This window comes from Solanum stenotomum, chromosome 7 (assembly GCF_019186545.1).
Source record: "Solanum stenotomum isolate F172 chromosome 7, ASM1918654v1, whole genome shotgun sequence".
Taxonomy (NCBI): Eukaryota; Viridiplantae; Streptophyta; class Magnoliopsida; order Solanales; family Solanaceae; genus Solanum; species Solanum stenotomum.
The window spans coordinates 61702830-61724437 of NC_064288.1; the positions used below are offsets into that span (position 1 = coordinate 61702830).

The following is a 21608-nucleotide window of genomic DNA, read 5'->3' on the forward strand; positions in this document are numbered from 1 at the left end:
GATTGGGGTGTTAATGAACAAGATGTAGGCACTAATGGTCAAGATGGAGGCGCTAATGATCAAGATAAAGGTGCTAATGAGAAAAATGTTGTTCAAGATGATGCATATAGAGTCTCGCCAATAAACTGAAGGAAGATGTAGATCAACTGAATAGATAATATGATTTATGAACCAACAAATGCAGACATTGATACTTTGTTACTTTTCTCTTTAGTTTGAATTTGTGTGGGGAATAAAATGCTTTTTTGGAGTGAATCGATAATAATCAAAATACAATGAAATGTTCAAGGAAACTTTATTTATGTATGTCTATCTGCCTTCATACATATGTTATTCTTCGAGTTTCTCAAAGCAGGCATATTTCATGGAGTCTCCGACTGCCGGAGCAGGACTCAAAATCCTGTCAAACATAGAAGAAAACATCAAGGAACAGCATGGCCAAGTTAAAGACATCAACAAAATAAAAGAATAAAATTCATGAAGAAAAAACTGATCACCCTCCACATCGATTGGGATTGATTATTGATTGAAATCACAACCAAACCAATTTAATCAATTTTTAAAATATTAAAATTAAACCAATTTAAATATAATGGAGTAATTCATTGAGTAAATTGCCAGACACAAACTTATTAAACTTTGGAGTAATTCATTGAGTATAAAATGGAGATTCTTTGATCAAGTTGTTCTCGACATCTTCTAATTCCTGCAATGTGCTAGCTTCAGAATAACTTTTTGAATATGCTTGATCTCTTGAAACAAGGGTTATGCATCTTTCTGATGCACCCCTACAAGGATGTTTAGTTTAATAAATTTGCAGAAACCATAAAAAAGAAACTGAAACATGAACGATTAAAAGGGAGAAATAGAACAAAAGGAACTACTAGCATTTACTTCATCTGTAATTAGAAGATCAACCTCAGATTGATTATACACAGCAGGCAATCAAGGGAAGGAAACCTTCCGTTACGACAATCCTACATACCTACTTTGAGGCCTTAAATTATATATATAGCAACCACGATTCATGTCATCGTATACATGGTAACTTTGAAGTGATGTATGCTCAAGGGACTTGACTGTATCATCAGTATATATAGTAACTCCTAAACTGATGGTTAACCTGATTAACAACAAAATGCATGGCCCTTGGCAGATTAAGGACATTATTTATCAATTCTCTTTTGTTCATATTTATTGGGAAGGCAATATGGTGGCTATCAACTGGCTAATTTTGCGGTGATACAGAGAAGCTATGCTCATTTTGAATATATTATGAGTGGAATTATTAGAAAATGAAACGGAAAATGGGAATGCGTGAAAAGGAGAGCTATATTTCTGAAGTTAATGATCTGTGAACATCCTGAAGTTAATACAAGAAAAACAGAGCTTTTGAAGTTAATAAAAGCAATGGACTGATCAAGAGATCTTGTAAAAGGATGCTTTATGGTTCTATATGCAACTTAACTTCCCTTTTCGACACACAACATACCTACTTTAAGGCCTTAAAATGAAACTAGAATAGTAAAGTCACATGAACTGAAGAGAAAAACAGAACACCGACTGTAGTGTCTCCGTGCAATGATATTCCAAATTTGAACATATTTGACAAAGTTCTTAAATATCTAGAATCAAGCCTGGAAATGAAACAGTGCATTTCGAGTAAAGTGACTGCATCACCAATCCAATAAAAAATAAAATTTATCCCAGAAAGAGCCAGCTTTCCACTTTCGAACTCTACCAGATACCAGTTTTGATTTTCTCAATCAAATTTGTAGGTTGTTACTTCTTGTAATTTATCACGCAAAGGCTTGCTTTCATGACTCGAACTCCTCATATTCATTAAACGATCCATAAAACATGAAATCATTTTATTAGTTGTGAAAAGGATGACTTTTCTAGGATGGCAATTCCATTGCAAATTCGCATCCACAAAAGTCTTAGGAATTTGATCTCCTATATACTGCAGTGATACCAAATTTGGAGCATTGATAATATCCAACATAGGATACGCTTCCCCAACGTCTAAATAGTATAGGTGTTCAAGAGTTGGGGTGTCAATTTTAACACGCTGGTTTCTAAATGTCTTAATAGTAGCTGACTTGATCCTTTGAAGATTCAACAACTCAATCTTTTCCAACCCATAACAATACTCAAGGATGAGATTGACAATCAAAGAACATCTATTAAGTAGTGTCTGAAGCATGTTATCGTCTAAACTTATAGAAGAAAGACAAAGCTTTCTCAATGAATTGTAGTTCGCCACACCACCACTAGATAACGAAACGTGCTTCAAATTAAAACCCCTCAGAACCAATTCTCTTAAAGATTTTGCTGGGAAGATTGTGAAAATAGGTAAGGTGTATGATGTATACTGAGGAACTCCAAATACGATATCTTTTACACTGTTCTGAAGTGCAATGTGAAGCCACTTATCAAACAAAGGGAAAACTTCATCAGAATAACTAGAGTCTGATAATTCAAACTTTTCTATAGGGATTTTTCCATCCCGATATCTCTTTATGATGCTATCCACTTTTTCCATATTACCATTAAGATAATCAACTCTGAATTCCAAATTGGGATGAGTCGACCAGGCTCGTAGCCATGTTTTGGAGAGAATGCTCATCTTGGTTGCTTTTTTGAAACTGAGAAAACAGAGTATTTTGTGAATGAGACAGTCAGACAATATGTCAGATGTGGCTTTCATCATGATTAGTTGGTTGATCTCTCTGGAAAAATTATTAGGGTTTGTCATATTAGGTGATTCTTGAATTTATAGCTTCGTTAAAACATATTTCAAATGTTTGCATAATTTATTCTCTTTTTCTTAATTGCTTGCATATGTCCCCTGACTTTTCCAATTGACACATATTATAGGGATAAATGGTCTCTAATGTACCCTAAACTTTGAGATTTATAACTAATATACCCCATATTATAAAAATAACTCTTATATATCCCTAGTGTTACACATCCGTTTTAGCTTGGTTACCAAACAGTGCAAAACAGTCACTTGTAATTGAATTCCCTGTGCCTACCATTCCTACATCCTATCGTTCCTCCAATATCATGTGTGTAGTCCAGAGGAGGTTTGTGAGATCAATGCTCTTTTCTTCCTTAACAAGATCAACAACAGGTGCAAAATTCGAACAAGCAACATACCTGGTGGCTTCTGGATCATGTCCCTTCACCAAAATTTAATAAGTCCAACACAATCACTTCCAATCTAATTTGAACCGACAGTATAATGAAAATGGTATATTTGAACCAAAAGTAGAACGAGAGGGGTATATCTCTTGCTTTCCTGATTAAATTTGTAGGCTTTTTTACTTTTACTTATTTTAGTTGACTAAGCCAACACTTGCTTCCATGAGAAGTAGAATGACTCAAATTCTTCATATACATTAATCGATTAATGAAACAACATTAGAGTAAAATTGAAACAACAATAGTTGACATATTGCATGAACCTGTTATTCACAAAATACTCTGTTATCTTAATTATATAGAAGCAACGCAAATGAGAATTCTCTCCAAAATATGGCTACAGGCCTAGTTGACTCATCCCAACTTGAAATTCGCAGTTCGTTCTACTCATGAAAGTATCAAAATAGTGAACAAAATTATTGAGAGATACAGGGATGAGAAAATCTCAATTGACAAGTTTGAATTTCTCAATTTTGCAAGATCTGAGGGTGCTCTGTCCCCTTTTATTGATAAGTGCCTTGGTATTGCTCTTCAGAATGGTGTAAAAGATGTAGTCTATAAAAATTATACACATCTTTCATCATACCCCTTCCCTATTTTTAAATTCTGGGCTTCAAACTCTTTAAGAGAACTGGTCTTGACTGAGTGTGATCTTTCATTATCTGCTAGTCATGTGGCGATTTGTCATTCTTTGAGAAAGCTTTCTTTATCATAGGATACTCAACATATCATAAACAATCAAAATGATTATATGTTTCATCGACCGATTAATGTATATGAAGAATTCGATTCATTCTACTTCTCATGGAAGCACCTCAACTTAGTCAGTTAAAAGAAGTAAAAGCTTACAAATTTGATGGGAAGAATGAGAGCTGGCATCTTGTGGAACTCATAAGCAGGGAGCTGAAAATAGGGGACCTTTACAAATTGAATGCAATAGAATTCACAAACATTTGGCAATTCCTCGACGACATTATATTTAAATCTAAAACATCCTGCATATGAACACGGTCTTTGATATACCCTAAACTTTGCGATTTATAATTGATATACCCCTTATTATAAAACTAACTCATATATACCCCATCGTTACACAATTAACTTATATATACACTATTCATAATCCAAGTATAAAACTCATTCTATCAATTTATTTTGGTACGCAAGATAAGGTTAGATATCTAGGATTAAAATACCGTATAAATTTTTTATCCCGATATAATCTTAGAATTATTATTAAGTATTATATTGAGGCTCTAGAGGATATGTTGAGGACCTGTGTTATCAATTTCAAGGGTAATTGGGATGATCACTTAGCTCTCATTGATTTGGCTTACGACAACAGTTATCACTCTAGAATCCAGATGGCTCCTTATAAGGCTCTCTATGAGAGAAGATGTAGATCTCTTATTGGTTGGTTTGAGGTTGGTGAAGCTGGGTTGATAGGATCATACTTGGTTCATCAAGCTATGTAGAAAGTGAAGATCATTCAAGAAAGGTTGAAAATAGCGCAAAGTCGTCAGAAATCCTATATCGATGTTAGGAGAAGAGACTTGGAGTTTGAGGTGGATGATTGAGTATACTTGAAGGTGTCACTCAGGTGTTATGAGATGTGATAAGAAGGAGAAGCTTAGTCCCCGGTATATTGGTCCTTACAAGATATCCAAGAGGATTGGCAATGTAGCCTATGAGTTGGAGCTACCGTTAGAGTTAGCAGCAGTCCATTCGGTGTTTCACATTTCCTTGTTGAAGAAGTATATGGGTGATCCTTTACTCATTATACCTATTGAAAATATTGGTATTAAGGACAACATATCTTATGAGGAGATACCCATTGAAATACTTGATCGTCAGTTTCGCAAGTTGAGAACCTAGGAGGCTGCATTAGTCAAGGTCCTATGGAGGAATCAGTTTGTTGAAGAAGCTACTCGGGAGGCTGAGGAGGATATGAAGAAGAGATACATACAACTCTTCTCTTCCAGAGAAATTCCATACCAAGGTAATGACTTTTTGTAAAACACTTTTTAAGTTGATATGCTATGTTGTGTTAAATTATATGTTGGTGTTTGACCTGGGTGTTAGATGTTGCCACCCTTAGTTCTACTTAGAGTGATCTCATTTGAGGACGAATGTTCCCAAGGGGGAGATATTGTAACACCTCGATCTTAGAAAGAGCTATTTTTAGAAAGAGCTAAATTGGAAAGAGTTAATTTGAGTTTTGGGTCAACTCCAAACGACCATAACTTTCGGTACATGATGATTAAGGTGGCCCATAAGGTATTAAATGAAAGGCTTCTAATTTCTTTATCCAATGCCACGAGTTTGCTAAGTTTTGAGTCCGGATGAGGGAGATATGCCCGTTTGAGTTTAGCCTGTCCAATTAAGAAAAATTCATCCGAATTAAGAAGGGGTATTTTGGTATTTTCCTTGCCCCAATATCTTTAAACATTTTTAGTAATATTTTAGGGGTATAAATTGACTTAGATCAGTTTTCACAGTTCTAAAATATGCTTAGGGTTTTAGAGAAAAATTTAAGAGGAAGAAGAAAGGAGAATATTCGAACGTTCAAGGTTTTCTTGCAAATTGTCAAGGGATTTCACCAAGGATTTGATCTTAACGAGGTATTTAAGTTTTCATAGTGATGAGTTCATTCACACACACTCCAATCATGAGTTTCTTTTACGAATTTCATCCATAAGATTGGGTATATTAAGCTCTTGATGATTCTCTTGAAGTTTGTGGTTCATTCTGTGATATGAGGTTTCGTTGAGTTCTTGCAATGAGGATCTTATGGTTTAGTATTGTTCTTGAGTAAATTAGAGTGGATTTCATTGTAATTATGTTGGGTCTAAGAATCTAAAAGAGATTGAGGGAAACCGTTCGATTCTAGGGGAGTTAGAGATAAAATTGAAGCAAGAAAACTCATCAAAACCTCGGTCTAGGGGTGGGGCGCCGCGCCACTCAGTGCACCCCAAACCACTTTCTATAGCTTAGGGGTTGGTGCCCTGCGCCACTCAGTACGACAAGTCCCTACCCTACCGTCCTTCTTTCCGTGTGCGTTCCCTCGAATCGTACCTATGTTATCTACTTGATATCCATACTTCAAATCTTCAGTAAACCTTGAGAGATCATGCATATCCAAGTCATAGCTCTTGAATTCATAATTCAAATTCAAGATAGAGTTAAGAGTAAAGTTCGAGGAAGTTCTTTGAGTCAATTGATAAGTCTTTTTGCAAAACTTTTAAACTTGTTTTAAGACTTGAGTACTTGAGTATGAAGATAAAGAGAGTTGAGTTCCATTTTTCAAAATGAATATATGGGAACTAAGTATTCCCAAGAGTGAATGTTTTTACATTTAACATCAGAGGAAACATCGATTTCCAAATGAGTTCATGAGGAGTTTTTGAGTATAATCTCTTTAAAGAGAACCTTTTGAGTAATAATCTCAAAGTTTGCGGATGAGGAAATGTTTTTAAACATATGAGCGTGAGTTATACTATTGAGAGTAGTATTGAGCACCAATATGGGGACGAGTTCAGACAACTCAAAGTCCCCATAAACCATGTATGCCAACATGGGTAGAAAGGGTCATACTTTTTAGATGATTCCTTATTGCTTTTTAAGCATAGCTTAATGGATCCACTTAGTTGACGATGTCTTATACTCCGGCATGGTATAGGACAATTTTAGAAGTATGGCGAGACATTGTATTATCACATAGCTCATAGTGATGACTGTCGGTTAGAGAATCTCCTAAATAAGAGTAAAAGACTTATTATTGTATTTTAAAATAAATTTAGTTACTATCTACTGTTTTAAAAACTTTCTTTATAATGCATCTTTATTGTTGCTTTTATTTTGAACTGAGTTTGAGTATCCTTGAGTTGAGTTGAGATGAGGTGAGTATGTTCTTCGTTATTATTAGTTCAAGATTATGTTTGTGCTTTAGATTTCCCCTTGCATCTCGTAGATTTCATGTACTGACGTTATTTAGCCTGCATGTTTTATGATGCAGATACAGGAGTTCAGGTTCATCAATAGACGCACCGTTGATATAACATACAGTTCTAGAGTTGCTTTGGTGATTCTCCTTGCTTCCAGAGGATTCCCATTTACTTTTAGTTTTGTTAGGATATCATGGGTCTTGTCCCGACCTCCATCATTGTCATTAGAGGCTTCATAGATAGTAGTGTTTTGAGTAGTCTTTTCCATTTCTTTTGTTAAATGTTTAAGACTTGAGTTAAACAGTTATGTTATTGAACATTTCAGACTATATTGAGCTAAACTAATTTTAGTAATGATGTCTTTACGAGTTAAGTTATATTTGAGGTTTCTTTATTCTTGAGTAAGTCTTCTGCTAAGAGTTGAGCCAGGCCAAGGGTTCGCTTGGGGCCAGCAATGGTTCTCGAGTGCCGATCACGTCCAGGGTGTAGGCTCGGAGAGTGACAGTGTCTATGACAATTCTTTGTGGGATTGAAAATGTCACTGTCCTTTCCTTCTAGACTAGGCCAAAATGGTGAATTTTAAAGCTTTATTCTTAGTAAATTCAATGATTGAAATTTCTAAAATGTCAGTCATTCTAACTATTTTTGGTTTTGAATGGATTGTTGTCACCTTTATCACGTTTTGAATGAATAATTTATTTTATTTTATTTTATTTTGTATCGTTAATAACTAAATAGCCGAACCAAATCTATAACAGCTAAACCGATAAATGTATATTATATTTGATTTGGTTTGGTTTTGATAATTTTAAAATCAATTAATTTGGTGTGGTTTTAATTTTTACCAATAAACGAGTCAAACCTACCCGTGAACACTTCTACCTGCATTTATTCAGTATTTAATATTTCATATTTTATTTATGCTATTTGCATCCTAATGAAAGTGAGATATAGTTGGATATGAGAATTAAAAGAAATTCTATAGTTGAATGGAGTTTTGGTATTTATTCTATTTTAAATAAACAATACAAGATATGCTCTTCTCAAGGAATAATGACAGGTGGAATTGGAGATAAGATTGTTCGAGTATCTTGATATATGTCCCCCTATCAAATTGAGAGGCCTTTTGTTACGATCCAAAAGTTGAGGTTATGATGGCACACACTCCAACCGTCCCACCCCCGAAAAAAAGTATGTAAGCCGAAAATAACACATATACGAGACTCCAAAAGGGTGGTCAGGCAACAAACGATAGAAAAGAACAACAAAGATATCCCAAGACCAGGTAGCATAAGTATAAAGAACATCTAATACAACTTTAGAGTATGAAACACATCATAAGTTTACGATAAGAAATGAACACTAAAAAGATCAGATGGAAGTAATGGTGATCCAAAAACACGATCTCACCACCACTCCGAAAAGATCTCCAAAGCTAGAAATGATCAGTAGGCTTGGCTAACTTAGCAAAAGGAATTAATCAGCTTATAAATTAACTAAGGAACGCTTCCACCTGCATATAAAAACGTCCCACTTTGGCATTACTGCCGTCAATTTATAATGAACGGCCCAAGTAAATTAAACGCATAAGGTCACAACAATTCCCATAACACACACAAGTCAAGCAACTCAAATGATTAATGCAATGCAATGATGCAATGATGTGGTGGTACGATTGAATCAAGGTTGTCACACAACCTGTCATATACACCATGTCGAGCTAAGGCTTTCAAACAAGGATTCATGGGTAACTCACAGTTCATATACCAAATCACAATGTCAATATCTCATCAACTTGCCACCTTAGCGTGGTCAAGGATATAAAAAGGAGTCTCATTTTCTTTCTCAAAAGGAATCTCCACATTTTTCTCAATTTCCCAAGAACATGATATGATGAATGAGGATGGATGCATCACAATACCTATATAACATGGAGGAAATAATCAACTCAACATGTATCAATAGTCTAAACTTCTCAAAACTCAGTTGAATAATGATATACACCCTCATATGAAAAATAGTGGGAAAAAGTTCATTTGTAATAAGTGAATTCTATTTAGAAAGCATTTCGTTTACTCAAAGCATTATAACGTTTCAAACTATAACATCTCACAATTTTAAATAGCTAGTAAGAAGCTAAGAACTTGAAATAATCGTTTTTGGAAATAGTGACAAATCTGGAAATTTTTTTAAGTTAGGAAAAGTGAGTTTTTGGTCAACTTCAAATGGACACAAATCCTATCTCAGGATGATTTACGCTTACTTGTTGATATGGTTGGAAAGATATTGGAATGATCTTTCCAACGCCGCCAAGTTTGCACAATTCCGAGTTTGTATGAGTGAGATATGCCCTTTGGAAGTTGGGCTGTTCAAATAAGGAAATGTCCAATCCGGATTTTTAAGGGGTATTTTAGTCTTTTCCTTGCCCTATTATTTTGATCCCTTTTTAGGAGTTTAATATGGGTCAAATGAGATTTTAGTCAGTTTTAGAAATTCGAAATTTACGCTAGGGCTTGGAGAAAGGAGAAAAGAGGAGAAAGAAGAAGAAAGGGCAAGATTCATCAAGATCGATCCATTTAGGTGTGGTTTTCGCCAAGGATTTATTCCTACCAGGTATGTGAGGTCACATAGCGTTGGTTTAGTTCACCCACACGCCAAACATGATTCAATTTAGCAAAGTTATATTGATTTGAAAGTAAATCATTTGAGTTCTTGATGAAATTCATTTGAATTCTTGTGGGTTGTATTGTTGAAGTTTGCTTAATGTTTGATTCATGTTTTCGGGTGAAATTTTGAGTTGAATCTGGTATATATTGAGGATATAATCAATTCTAAGTGTTTGGGGAAAGAACTAAGTTGATTGGGAGGGTTTAGAGTTGAAAAACGAAGAAGAAAAGTCGGGGAACACCTGGGGGAGGGTCCTGGCGCGTCGCGCCTCTCATAGCCCCAAAAAGGGGTCTCTGAATGTTGAGCTCTGGGGCGCCGCGCCAGCCAGATCTCCCCAACTTGGTCTCTGAATCTCAAGGGCTGGCACCCCGCGCCTCTCGGAGAGCCAGGGATGCTAGTTCTTCCCATTCTTCCCCCATGTTTTCGTACTAGTTCCTTAGCAATGTACCTATGTTTTCTAGTTGATTCCAACACTCTAAGGTACATCTAACCATCATGAAATCATCCATAAGCATGAGATCATGAACCTTGAATCCATAATTCAATTCAAGGAAAGTTAGGATCAAAGTCAAGAGAAGTTAAGAGTCAAGTCTAGAAATTAAGAAGCAAGTCAAAGCAAAGTTTATAAAGTTTTTCAAAAGTCTTTAACGAATGTTTTAACTTTGTTTTAAGACATAAGTTTCAAGTTAAGCAAAGATTAAAGAGTTGAGTTCATTTCTCAAAAAGCTATAAGGGAACTAAGTATTTCCAAAGAGTTCATAAATGTTTTCACATTTGAGCAAGAAAAATGAACATCGATTCCAAGAGACCTTTTAAGCTAAGTTTTAAGTAATTATCTCAAACCAAAGAGAGAAGTTGTTTTAAAACATTGAGCTAAGTATATTTTTGGGAGTTGTATTGAGCACCAATATGGGGATGCGAGTTCATATTAACTCAAGTCTCCATAAACCATGTAGCCATCATGGGTATTAATGGGTCATACTTTTTAGATGATCACATAAGTTAAGCTAGTGGATCCACTAAGTTAAGCGTTCTATATGACGACAAAGTATATGAAAGTTCTGGCATTGTGGGCAAGACGTTGTATCACAACTTAGTCTCATATTGGTGGTTGTCGGTTAGAGAAACTCCCACAGAAACTATATTACTTTATTATATGAGTAAAGTTGAGTTTGTTATTGCATTTTCTTTAACGAACTAAGTTGTTTTCTATTGTTTTAAATGCTTTGTATAAATTGCACTATTATTGTTTTTTAACACTGCATTTTGAGTTAAGTTATTCAGAAGTTGAGGAGAGCTAGGTAAGAGTTTCTTTTCAGAATCCTTTCAAGCCTATATCTTGTTTTAGCATTCCAACTCGCATACTCATACATTCAATGTACTGATGCCAGTTGGCCTGCATCGTATTATGATGCAGACGCTGGTAACCAAGATTAGCATCCAGTGCCTCGTTAATCCAGCTTGAGCATTCAGAGTCTGTTGGTGAGCCTCCTTGCATTCCGGAGGACTTCTTTATTCACTTTCTAGTCTTTTAGAAGTTAGGATGATCGTGGGTCCTGTCCCAACATCCCTCTTTGTTTTAGAGGATTCATAGACAGTTAGTAGTCGAATGTCTTTACATTGTCATTTCGTATGTTAAAACTTGAGTTGCCATTTTGGCCAAGTTGAATGTTGACTTTTAAACATTCTAAGCTATTTGACTAAGTTATTTGAGTAAGTTCTGTTTTGAGACAATCGAGTTATTTAGCATGTGAATCTCTTTCTTAATGCTTATAGTCTTCCGCTGAGTTAAGTTATCCAGGCCAAGGGGTCGCTTGAGGCCAGCAATAGTATTCGAATGCCGACCACGTCTAGCGTGTAGGCTCGGGGCGTGACACCAACTCAACCCCTTACTCGGGCATTACACACGTCAAATAGCATTACAAGCCTCTCTCATATGCAACTCATGAATCAAATGCTCTCAAAGAAAATAGAACAACAATTAAGGCCTCAACATAGGTTAAGCAACACATACAAGCCCCCACAGAGGCAACACAATATAATCAAGCCCCCACACAGGCAACACTATATAATCAAGCCCCCAGACGGGCAACACGTTGAGCTTGGTTGTACTATTGGGGAGGCTTCATGTATATAACCTCATGTAGTTCACCATGCAAAAATGCATTTTTCACATCATTTGATGAAGTTTCCACCGTTTGATGGATGCTATAGTGAGTAACACATGAATTGTCGTCATCTTTGCAACAGGAGCAAAAGTCTCCTCATAGTGCAATCCATATTCTTGAATATATTCTTGAGCTACTAATAAGTTAGGTGGAACATAAGGTAGTAAATGAAAGGTCTCTGAGTCTTCTTTCCAATGCCACCGAGTTTTCTAAGTTCCGAGTCCAGATGAGGGAGATATGCTCGTTTGAGTTCAACCTGTTCGATTAAGGAAAGTTCATCCGAATTAAAGAGGGGTATTTTGGTCATTTTCTTACCCCATTATCTTTAAACATTTTTAGTAATATTTTAGGGGTCTAAACTGACTTAGATCAGTTTACACAATTCTAAAAAACACTTAGGGTTTTAGTGTCTATGACAATTTTTTGTGGATTGAAAATATCACTGTCCTTTCCTTCTAGACTAGGCAAATATGGTGAATTTTAAAACTTGATTCTTAGTAAATTCAATGATTGAAATTTCTATAATGTCAGTCATTCTAACTATTTTTGATTTTGAATTGATTGTTGTCACCTTTATCACATTTTGAATGAATTATTTATTTCATTTTATTTTGTATGGTCAGTAAATAAATAACCGAACCAAATCGACAACAACTAAACCGATAAATGTATATTATATTTGATTTGGTTTGGTTTTGATAATTTTAAAATCGATTAAATTGGTGCGATTTTGATTTTTACCAATAAACTATCCAAAATGACCTGTGAACACCTGTACCTACAATTATTCAGTAATTAATATTTCATATTTTATTGACGCTATTTGCATCCTAATGAAAGTGAGATATAGTTGGATATGAGAATTAAAAGAAATTCTATAGTTGAATGGAGTTTGGGTATTTATTCTACTTTAAATAAAGGCATAATACATATATTGGACCTTAAACTTGGCTTCAAATTTTAACTTTGACCTCCAACTTTCAAAGTGCACAAATAGACACTTTAACTATCCAACCTTTTAATAAATAAACACGCGTGTCTTACCTGGCAAAACGCGTGACGTGCACGCATTTTGCGCGAGTGAGAAGTAATTTTTAGGCACACAACAGTGAAAAAAATGCTGAAATGACAACTCTACCCTTAATTAATTTTTATTTATTTTTTAGTTCTAAAATTGACGTGTAAAGTGTTTAATTAGTTGGCAGCCATTGAGTGGCTCACTAATACACGTGACAGCGATTGCATTTCACGCTCTTGGCTCCAAAAATCGCGTGTTTATTTATTAAAAGGTTGGATAGTTAAAGTGCTTGTTTGTGCACTATGAAAGTTGGAGGTCAAAGTTAAAATTTGAAGCCAAGTTTAAGGTCAAATATATGTATTATCCCTTAAATAAACAATACTAGATATGCTCTTCTCAAGGAATAATGATAGGTGGAATTGGAGATAAGATTGTTCGAGTATCTTGAAATATGTCCCCCTGTCAAAATGAGAGGCCTTTTGTTACCATCCAAAAGTCGAGGTTATAATGGCACACACTCCAACCTCCCACCACCCCCCCCCCACCCCCAAAAAGAGTGTGTAATCTAAAAATAACACACATACGAGACTCCAAAAGGGTGGTCAAGCCACAAACGATAGAAAAGAACAACAAAGAATATCCCAAAACCACGTAGCATCAGTATAAAGAGCATCTAATACAACTTTAGAGTATGAAATACATCATAAGTCTCCGATAATAAATAAAGACTAAAAATATCAGATGGAACTAATGGTGATCCGAAAACTGGATCTCACCACCACTCCGAAAAGATCTCCATAGCTAGAAATGATAAGCCACAGCGAGGAGTACCCTAACAAGAATCTGCATAAAAAATTATTCAGAAGTAGTGGTGAGAACAACCCACAAGTAGTAAGTAGGCTTGGCCAACTGAGCAAAAGGAATCAATTAGCTTATAAATTAACTAAGGAACGCTTCCACCTGCATACAAAAAAGTTCCACTCTTGCATTAATGCCGCCAATTTATAAAGAATGGCGCAAGTAAAGTAAAAACATAACGTCACAATAATTCCCATAACACACACAACTCAAGTAACTCAAATGATTAATGCAATGCAATGATACAACGATGTGATGGTTCGATTGAATCAAGGTTTTCGCACAACCTGTCATATACACCCTCTCAATCTAAGGCTTCCAGACAAGGACCCATGGGGGACTCACAGTTCATATACCAAATCACAATCTCAATATCTCATCAACTTGCCACCTTAGCGTGGTCAAGGATATAAAACGGTGTCTTATTTTCTTTCTCAAAAGGAATCTCCACATTTTTCTCAATTTCTCAAGAACATGATATGATGAATGAGGATGGATGCATCACAATACATATATAGCATGGAGGCAATAATCAACTAAACATGTATCAATAGTCTAAATTTTTCAAAACACAGTTGAATCATGATATACACCCTCATATGAAAAATAGTGAGAAATAGTTCATTTGAAATAAGTGAATTCCATTTCGAAAGCATTTTGTTTACTCAAAGCTTTATAATGTTTCCAACTCATCCCCTCACTTGGGAATAACAGGTCAAAAAGCATTACAAGACTCTCTCACATGCAACTCATGAATCACATGCTCTCAAAGAAAATATAACAACAATTAACGCCTCAACATAGGTTAAGCAACACATACAATCCCCCACACAGGCAACACAATAAAACCAAGCCCCCACACAGGAAACACAATATAATCAAGCCCCCAGATGGGCAACACAATATAATCCCCAACTTATTAAAACCTCCAAACGGACCCTTAGGATTTATTCGAGACCCGATAAAAATAAATCAAATATGCTACCCCACTAAACTCGACATTCTGGACTCAATGAAATCTTTGGATTTCCAAAGAAAGATCATCTAGACAAAAATACACTCTTGGACATTTCTTTAGGCCTAAAGATCAACTTCTCTCCTAAACGCCCAACTTTCAATCTAAGGCCTCGAAAACCTTACCAACCACTCTACCAGCTCAAACTCGACGTTTCGGTAGCGGTCAAGCTGACGAAATTCCCATCCGACGCTCAGAACTCAAAATATTGACCAAAGTCAACCCTATCAAGAACTTTTTGCTCAAGAGGGATCAAATTACCAAAAACACACCCGATCACATCAGGGACCTCACCAGTCACAAACCATTCTCGAAACACAAAATAAGCATGAAAACTCTATGCGAAAAAGCAAAATGGTCATTTCACAATTAAAAACAAAATCACAAGAAATGAGACATTACACATCCATCGTTGTTTTTTCTTGTACAACTTAATAGAGATAGAAGCTTCAATAGGCAATTTGCTCCTGATGATATTTTGAAGCTGCTGGATCACTTCTAAAACTTGGACACTAAAATCCTAATTCAGGAGGAAGAATTTTGCCTACAACATAGTTATTTCTCTAAGGAGGAACCTTGAATAAGTTTGGAATCGATATGGATATTGGACTTTACATATGGAAGTTTTTTGTATTGTAGTATCAGGGTGGTTAAATTATTTTTCTTGTGCCATAATCACTCTGCATCTTCTATTGATCTTCCTTTATCGACAGTCTAAAATTCTTACTGAAAAGTTTTTATGCATGCTGAGAATTGATTTCAGCTTTTCTTATATACAGAAAATTGACCATTTTACAAAAAAAGAGGGAACAATTTCTTGAAGATACACTAGCTAGCCGACGTCACTTATTCACATATAAACTATGTGTCGTTGAAATATAAAATAATCAATCAAACGGTAAAGTTGAATATCATTATAGTTTTACCACTTAATTTAATTGTTCAAATAATATCTAATCATATTTTACTCAACAACTAAGTCAATTGACTAAGCTCACCATTAATCAAGTTAAACTTGCATTTCCCCCCTTAGAAAATATGGTTGCACTCCAAGCCCAGTAAGAAGAATCACAAGCACAATAACAACAATATCTAGATATATCAGCCTAACAGATATGCTCCAGTAAATCTAAGTAGTATAGCTAAAGGCAGAACCAAATAACATTAGTCCTAAATGATCTGTGCAGGAAAAAAAAGAGATACATCCAAAATTTGTGGAAAGAAAGCATAAATCTAAACACGGAAGGAAGTCGCACACTACCAGAATTAAGAAAGATTGATAAATGATTGTACCGGAATCAAGGAGATTGAATCGCGTAAAAATAAAATCAATACGAGTCAGCAACCTACTAGAAGGAAAGCACACCCTATCAGAATCAAGGAAGAATGATTATTCTAAAGATCGAAACAAGTTAGCACACGCCTATCCTAGTCACTATTTCATCTTGTAAAAACATTGTATTTAATAAAGTCAACTAGTGAAAAGAAAAGAAAAGAAAAGGAGAGATTAGAAAACTATACGAGTAGAGGATGTTACCAACGAGTGAACGGTAATCTTTCATGTCAAGGAGTTCACAATAGGCTATTTGTCGAATCAGAAACATTCAAGCTCTAAGGAAACCAAAGGGACTGGATTAGGCACCACATTGGTGATCCGAACAAGTACAAAATTCTTTGTATCAATTGTGTCTTTTATCTCTTTACTCCTTATATAATATGTTTTTTTATCTAATCGTCTAAACTGTAGGGTAGTTGACTTGAAAAAATCAAAAAATGTATATATTTCTATCCTGAAATAAACAATATTTATAGAAAAAGAACCACATTTGCATATACTGAAATGTCTTGCTCAGATGCATATATTCAAGTGAAAGTAACAGATCAACACAAACAAGATGATGAGAGGGCAAAGAAGTTACCAGTGCTATCCACAGAACTTTCAATTTTGAATGCATCAGGAATGCAGACTCCTTTCATAAGCTGATATATATGATTATCAAATTGGTCATTCTGGTAACTGTAAACCCCAAATGGAAAAAAGATAACATCATAAGGAAAAAAAGTACAATTCATCAATTAGCTATACCTTTGCCTTGATTGATTGAATATAATGCAACAACTCTTTTCCACTTCTTTTTTGTGAGCCACGCAAAATATAAATGCCAGCATTCAGAATCTTTTTGATGTCCGCATGAGAAGCAACAGATGTGCAGGTGTTTAAAAGCTTCAGAGCATGTGGAACCAAATCCATTCTTGAATCACAGTATCGACATAAATACTGTGCATCCAAATTGATGCTTCCTCCAACTGTCCCAGCCATGTAAGCTAGTAGAGCACAGTCTAGATGGGAAACATGTCCACATATGTAGCCATCTATTGTTGCTTCACATCGAAGTAACTGTACCCATCATAGTCCGAACTGATAGTTTTACAGCAAAGGATACAACAACAGTCTCGGCAAAAACCAGGCTCATTGCAATAGATATCACATAGCATGGCCGGAAAAGGATTTTTTGCTGTTAAACTACTACAAATATTGTTACCAACCATACAAGTAATGGCTCTTATAGGGGAATCAGATAGTAAAGAGTGCAATTTTTTCCCTAAAGATGTAGTCCTCTCTTTAATATCTAAGTCTAAATCAATATCTAATTAAAAAGAAAAACAAATTTGGTATCAGGTCAATAAAAAGATGTGGTAAGTTTTTTTTTTTAGTTGATGCAAACAACCGAATAAATATCTACATGCTATATACCAAAGATCCTTGTGGAAGCTAATCTTTTGAGCTTGGCGACTGCTTCGAAGGAATCATCCAACTAAATGAAGCAAAAAATTGGTTTATATCCATGTCAGGATACTCAGACTGGAGATACTTTTTAACTGAATCTTACTTCGAAAAGAATTTTTCTTTCCACCTTTTGGAGCCTTAAAATGCTTCAGAACATACAAATATCTATCTCTAAAGGTGCCTGAACTTGTAAATCTTTTCCCTGCCCGCCAGCCCCACTTATCAGCAGCATTTGGCCAATCTACAGGAGCATATGGTAAGCCTTTCCCGGAGTCATACTCAGAAACTGGATAAAGTTGAAGCCCAATTTCATTGATTCTAGAAGCACTCCCATTATATACAACATGTGCTCGACTCTCCCCAACCTCCTCTTTGGCAGACATTTAGCTGGAAATCTCTAACTCTGTTAATACCAATGGAAGTCTGAAACCATAGAAAAATAAAGAAACGTCACGAGTCCACAATATAAAGCTAACCATTTTTGGTTATAAAATATTGGAGAAAAAAACAACTAAAGGAGAAAAGCCAAAAGTTGGGCATATTCTCCAGGAAAATAAGATAGCTAATTTTCGACCTGAAGAAGTTATGCTTCAGATGAAGATAAATGTTAGACCTTTCAGCATGAGCTACAGAAACACTCTCCTCCCAAGGAAACGTCGAAGATGATCAGCAGAATGTTTGTGTATAATGCAGTATGCTTGACATAAATACCAAAAGTTCAAAGTCACCTTTGGTGTGAAATAATTACTAAGATACTTAGAATAATAATTTTGAAGAACTTGGTAAGAAACAATAAAATTTAAACAATATTTTCAAAACTAGATACTTAAAACCAATAAAGAAAATAGAATCTGATACAAATTAAAAATAATAAACAAAATATTTTCTCTAAAAAGAAAATTGATCCCATTGAATGCACAATGTTTTCTTAAGGAAATTAGTCCCCTCAAGAACCTGAGGTTAATGGAATATATCCTCTCACAATAGAATAATCTTACTCACCGGTGTATCAATACTTAAAATCACGATGTCAGCAAACCACTTAACAAAAGTAAAGTACACTTATAATACTAGATTTAGTAGAAAAGAAAGAAGTTCAAAAATTTGTTACTGAAAAATAAGAGGAACCCCTCTATTTATAGACAATAGATGGTAGTGTGGATAGTTGTTTACTGTGCCTTATCAGAAAGGTCACAACCCTTCAGAAAAGTCACAACCTTACAGAAAAGTCGTACCTTTTCATAAAAGTTACAACTCTTCAGAAAAGTCATAATTCGTCAAAAAAGTCGCAACTTTTCAGAAAAGTCAAAACTCTTTATAAAAGTCACAACTCTTGAATTTCATTCACATCTTTTAAAATCCAACAATTACTCGTGGCATCAGATAAATTGTAGCGTTGAAGGGTTCTTTTTAGTAGATCCCACAACAGGCCAGTCCTAATATGGCCTCAAATCCTTTCAATAGGTACAAATTTAAGGTTCTCATGAGTTTAGAAAGAAGAATAAAAGAAAAAAAAATATCCTTTCAGAAATGCACAAACAATCTCTATAAAAAATTATACAATACATTTTTGGTTTCAACCCATTAATGTTATATTTTGAATTTACTTCACCCCTAATTTCTTAGAAATGTTAGTTAGCAGTTAGCACTATTATTGAATTTACTTCCCCCCTAATTTTAGAAGAAAACAATCAACTTAGCCTATATATTTTATTAAACTTATTAAGTACTATTTTTATTAGAGAGTTCTTTAGAATAGGTAGTTAGAAGTTAGCACTATTATTAAGTGGTGGAACTAGGTATTGGTAATGTTGTTAATTTGATCCCCTTCGTTAAAAAATTATACTGTGTAATTAAGGCAAACATAATCTTCCTAGTTACGTGTAAATTGTTAAATACCATTTGACATAACGGAAGATACTAGTGTAGTGGCAAATGGGGTTCAAAATCTATTTTAGATCATATATATAAATCTTCGGTATACATTCTAGTATTTATCTCAAAATTTATATTTTGAATCTCCTTCCGCCACAACTATAATTTCACTGAGAATCCTGTTTAAACCATCTGCCAACTCTAGATTAACTATTTATAAATAGCAACGAATACATTTTGCTACCATGTTACACTTTATCATACAAAGAAATTAATAAACATTTGCACCTAACTCGACTCAAAAGTTATTCATTTCCCAAGACCATATATATAGACAATAACTTTCTTATACAAATTTTGGGGACTCTAAATGTCCATTCTTCCACACTGTAAAAGCTAGCTATTAATGTGGGAGAGCCTCGACGGCTCCACACTAGGTAGTATTCACTCTACCATAAGTACGCAGCTTTTTCTGAGGTAGCCCTTTTCGATTTGGGTGGCCAGCGCCTTCCTGGAACGGTGGACACGAAGGGTGATGGATATGACTCTCATATCATCGATATAATCAAGGAGAACATGAAATAACATAGAGTAAAAAACACAATTAAAATGCTTTTGACACAAATAAGTATATCTACCTACTTTAAGAAAAAAAAAACATAGTATAAATCATTATCATATATAGTGATGACGTGTATAGTAATAAACATGGGAAGCTCTGATTGAATTTGGATATATACCTGAGGAGATTAAGGACTTTGAAAAAACTTGGTCTCCTGGTAATCCTAAACAAAGACGAAAAATTGAAAATTCAAAAGCAAAGGAAAAAGGGAAATCAAAACCCTAAAACCTTGTGAAATGCAAGGGCTGTAATAAGTTTTTTTTTAGTATTTATGAACTTTTATACTCTTCAGGTCTGAGTTGGTACACACCAGTCACATTCCTTAACGAAAAATAAATAAAAGAGTAATTTTACTGGGATAACCCTAGACTATGACCGAAATCTCAAAGACACACCTTAACTAAAATAAGGTCCTATTACCCCCCCCCCCCTCCCAACTTATTTTGTTTTTTGTAATTTTGTATACCTTTTGTCTTACGTGGCACACTCCGTGACTCCACGCAATTAAGGCACGTGGGAGATATTTGGATTTGGAGTAAGCCAAAAAGGTGTACAAATTTACAAAAAAAAAAATGGGTTCAGGGGGGTAATAGGATCTTAGTTTAGTTAAGGTGTGTCTCTGGGATTTCGGTAATAGTTTGGGGGGGGGGGGGGNTACTTGTTCCTTTTTCCTAAATTTAATATATCATTCTTTGAATATAATTAATTCAATATTTTGACAAATATATTGGGGAAATGAATGGTACTTCCTCTAGTCTATATTAAGTGAATTGTTGGGATATAACACTCCTCTTAAAGAAAAATATGAAAGGATATTTTTAATTATTATTATTCCTAAACTATTCTCCTAAATATGTAAAGTAGTTAACAACATCATTAGAAGAAAGGATAAATATGAAGAAACAAAATCCAATTAACAAATATCTTGAACTTTGAAAAATTCACTTATTTTGAACTATAAAAAAAAACTTATGATAGTTCACTTAATATGGACGAGAGGGAACAAATCTTAATATTTAAATTGGCTGATTACATGAACTTTTGTTCATCTTGTTGGGGAAGGTCCAATTTATCAAGAACTAATTGATAAATTATCTCTTGATTTTTAAATTTGACAAGTGAAAGTAGACATTTTAAAAAAATAAAGTTAAATGGTCAAAGTCCACGTCCATTATCAGTTGTTCTTCTTTTCTACCTAAACTATAACCATATATGTATTAAAACATACATCATTTAATAGATGATTGTATGTAGTGTGCACTCTCTAATTGTATTAAAAAAAAGTTGTCAAGTAACAGTCCACATGAATAAATATTTCCATTCATGCAGAACTAAAATAATTTTTAGTTTAAAACTTAAGGGGGTTAATATTTTTGGATAAAAATCTAAATCTTTTGTAAAAATTCATGGGTCATTTGTAAAATGATTCACCCAACATCTTTA

General features: G+C 34.7%; 1 pseudogene; it reads right to left on the reverse strand.

Moving 5' to 3' along the window:
* Positions 1 to 330: 330 nt before the first annotated feature.
* LOC125870137 (uncharacterized) lies at positions 331 to 18051 on the reverse strand (annotated as a pseudogene).
* Positions 18052 to 21608: the final 3557 nt, after the last annotated feature.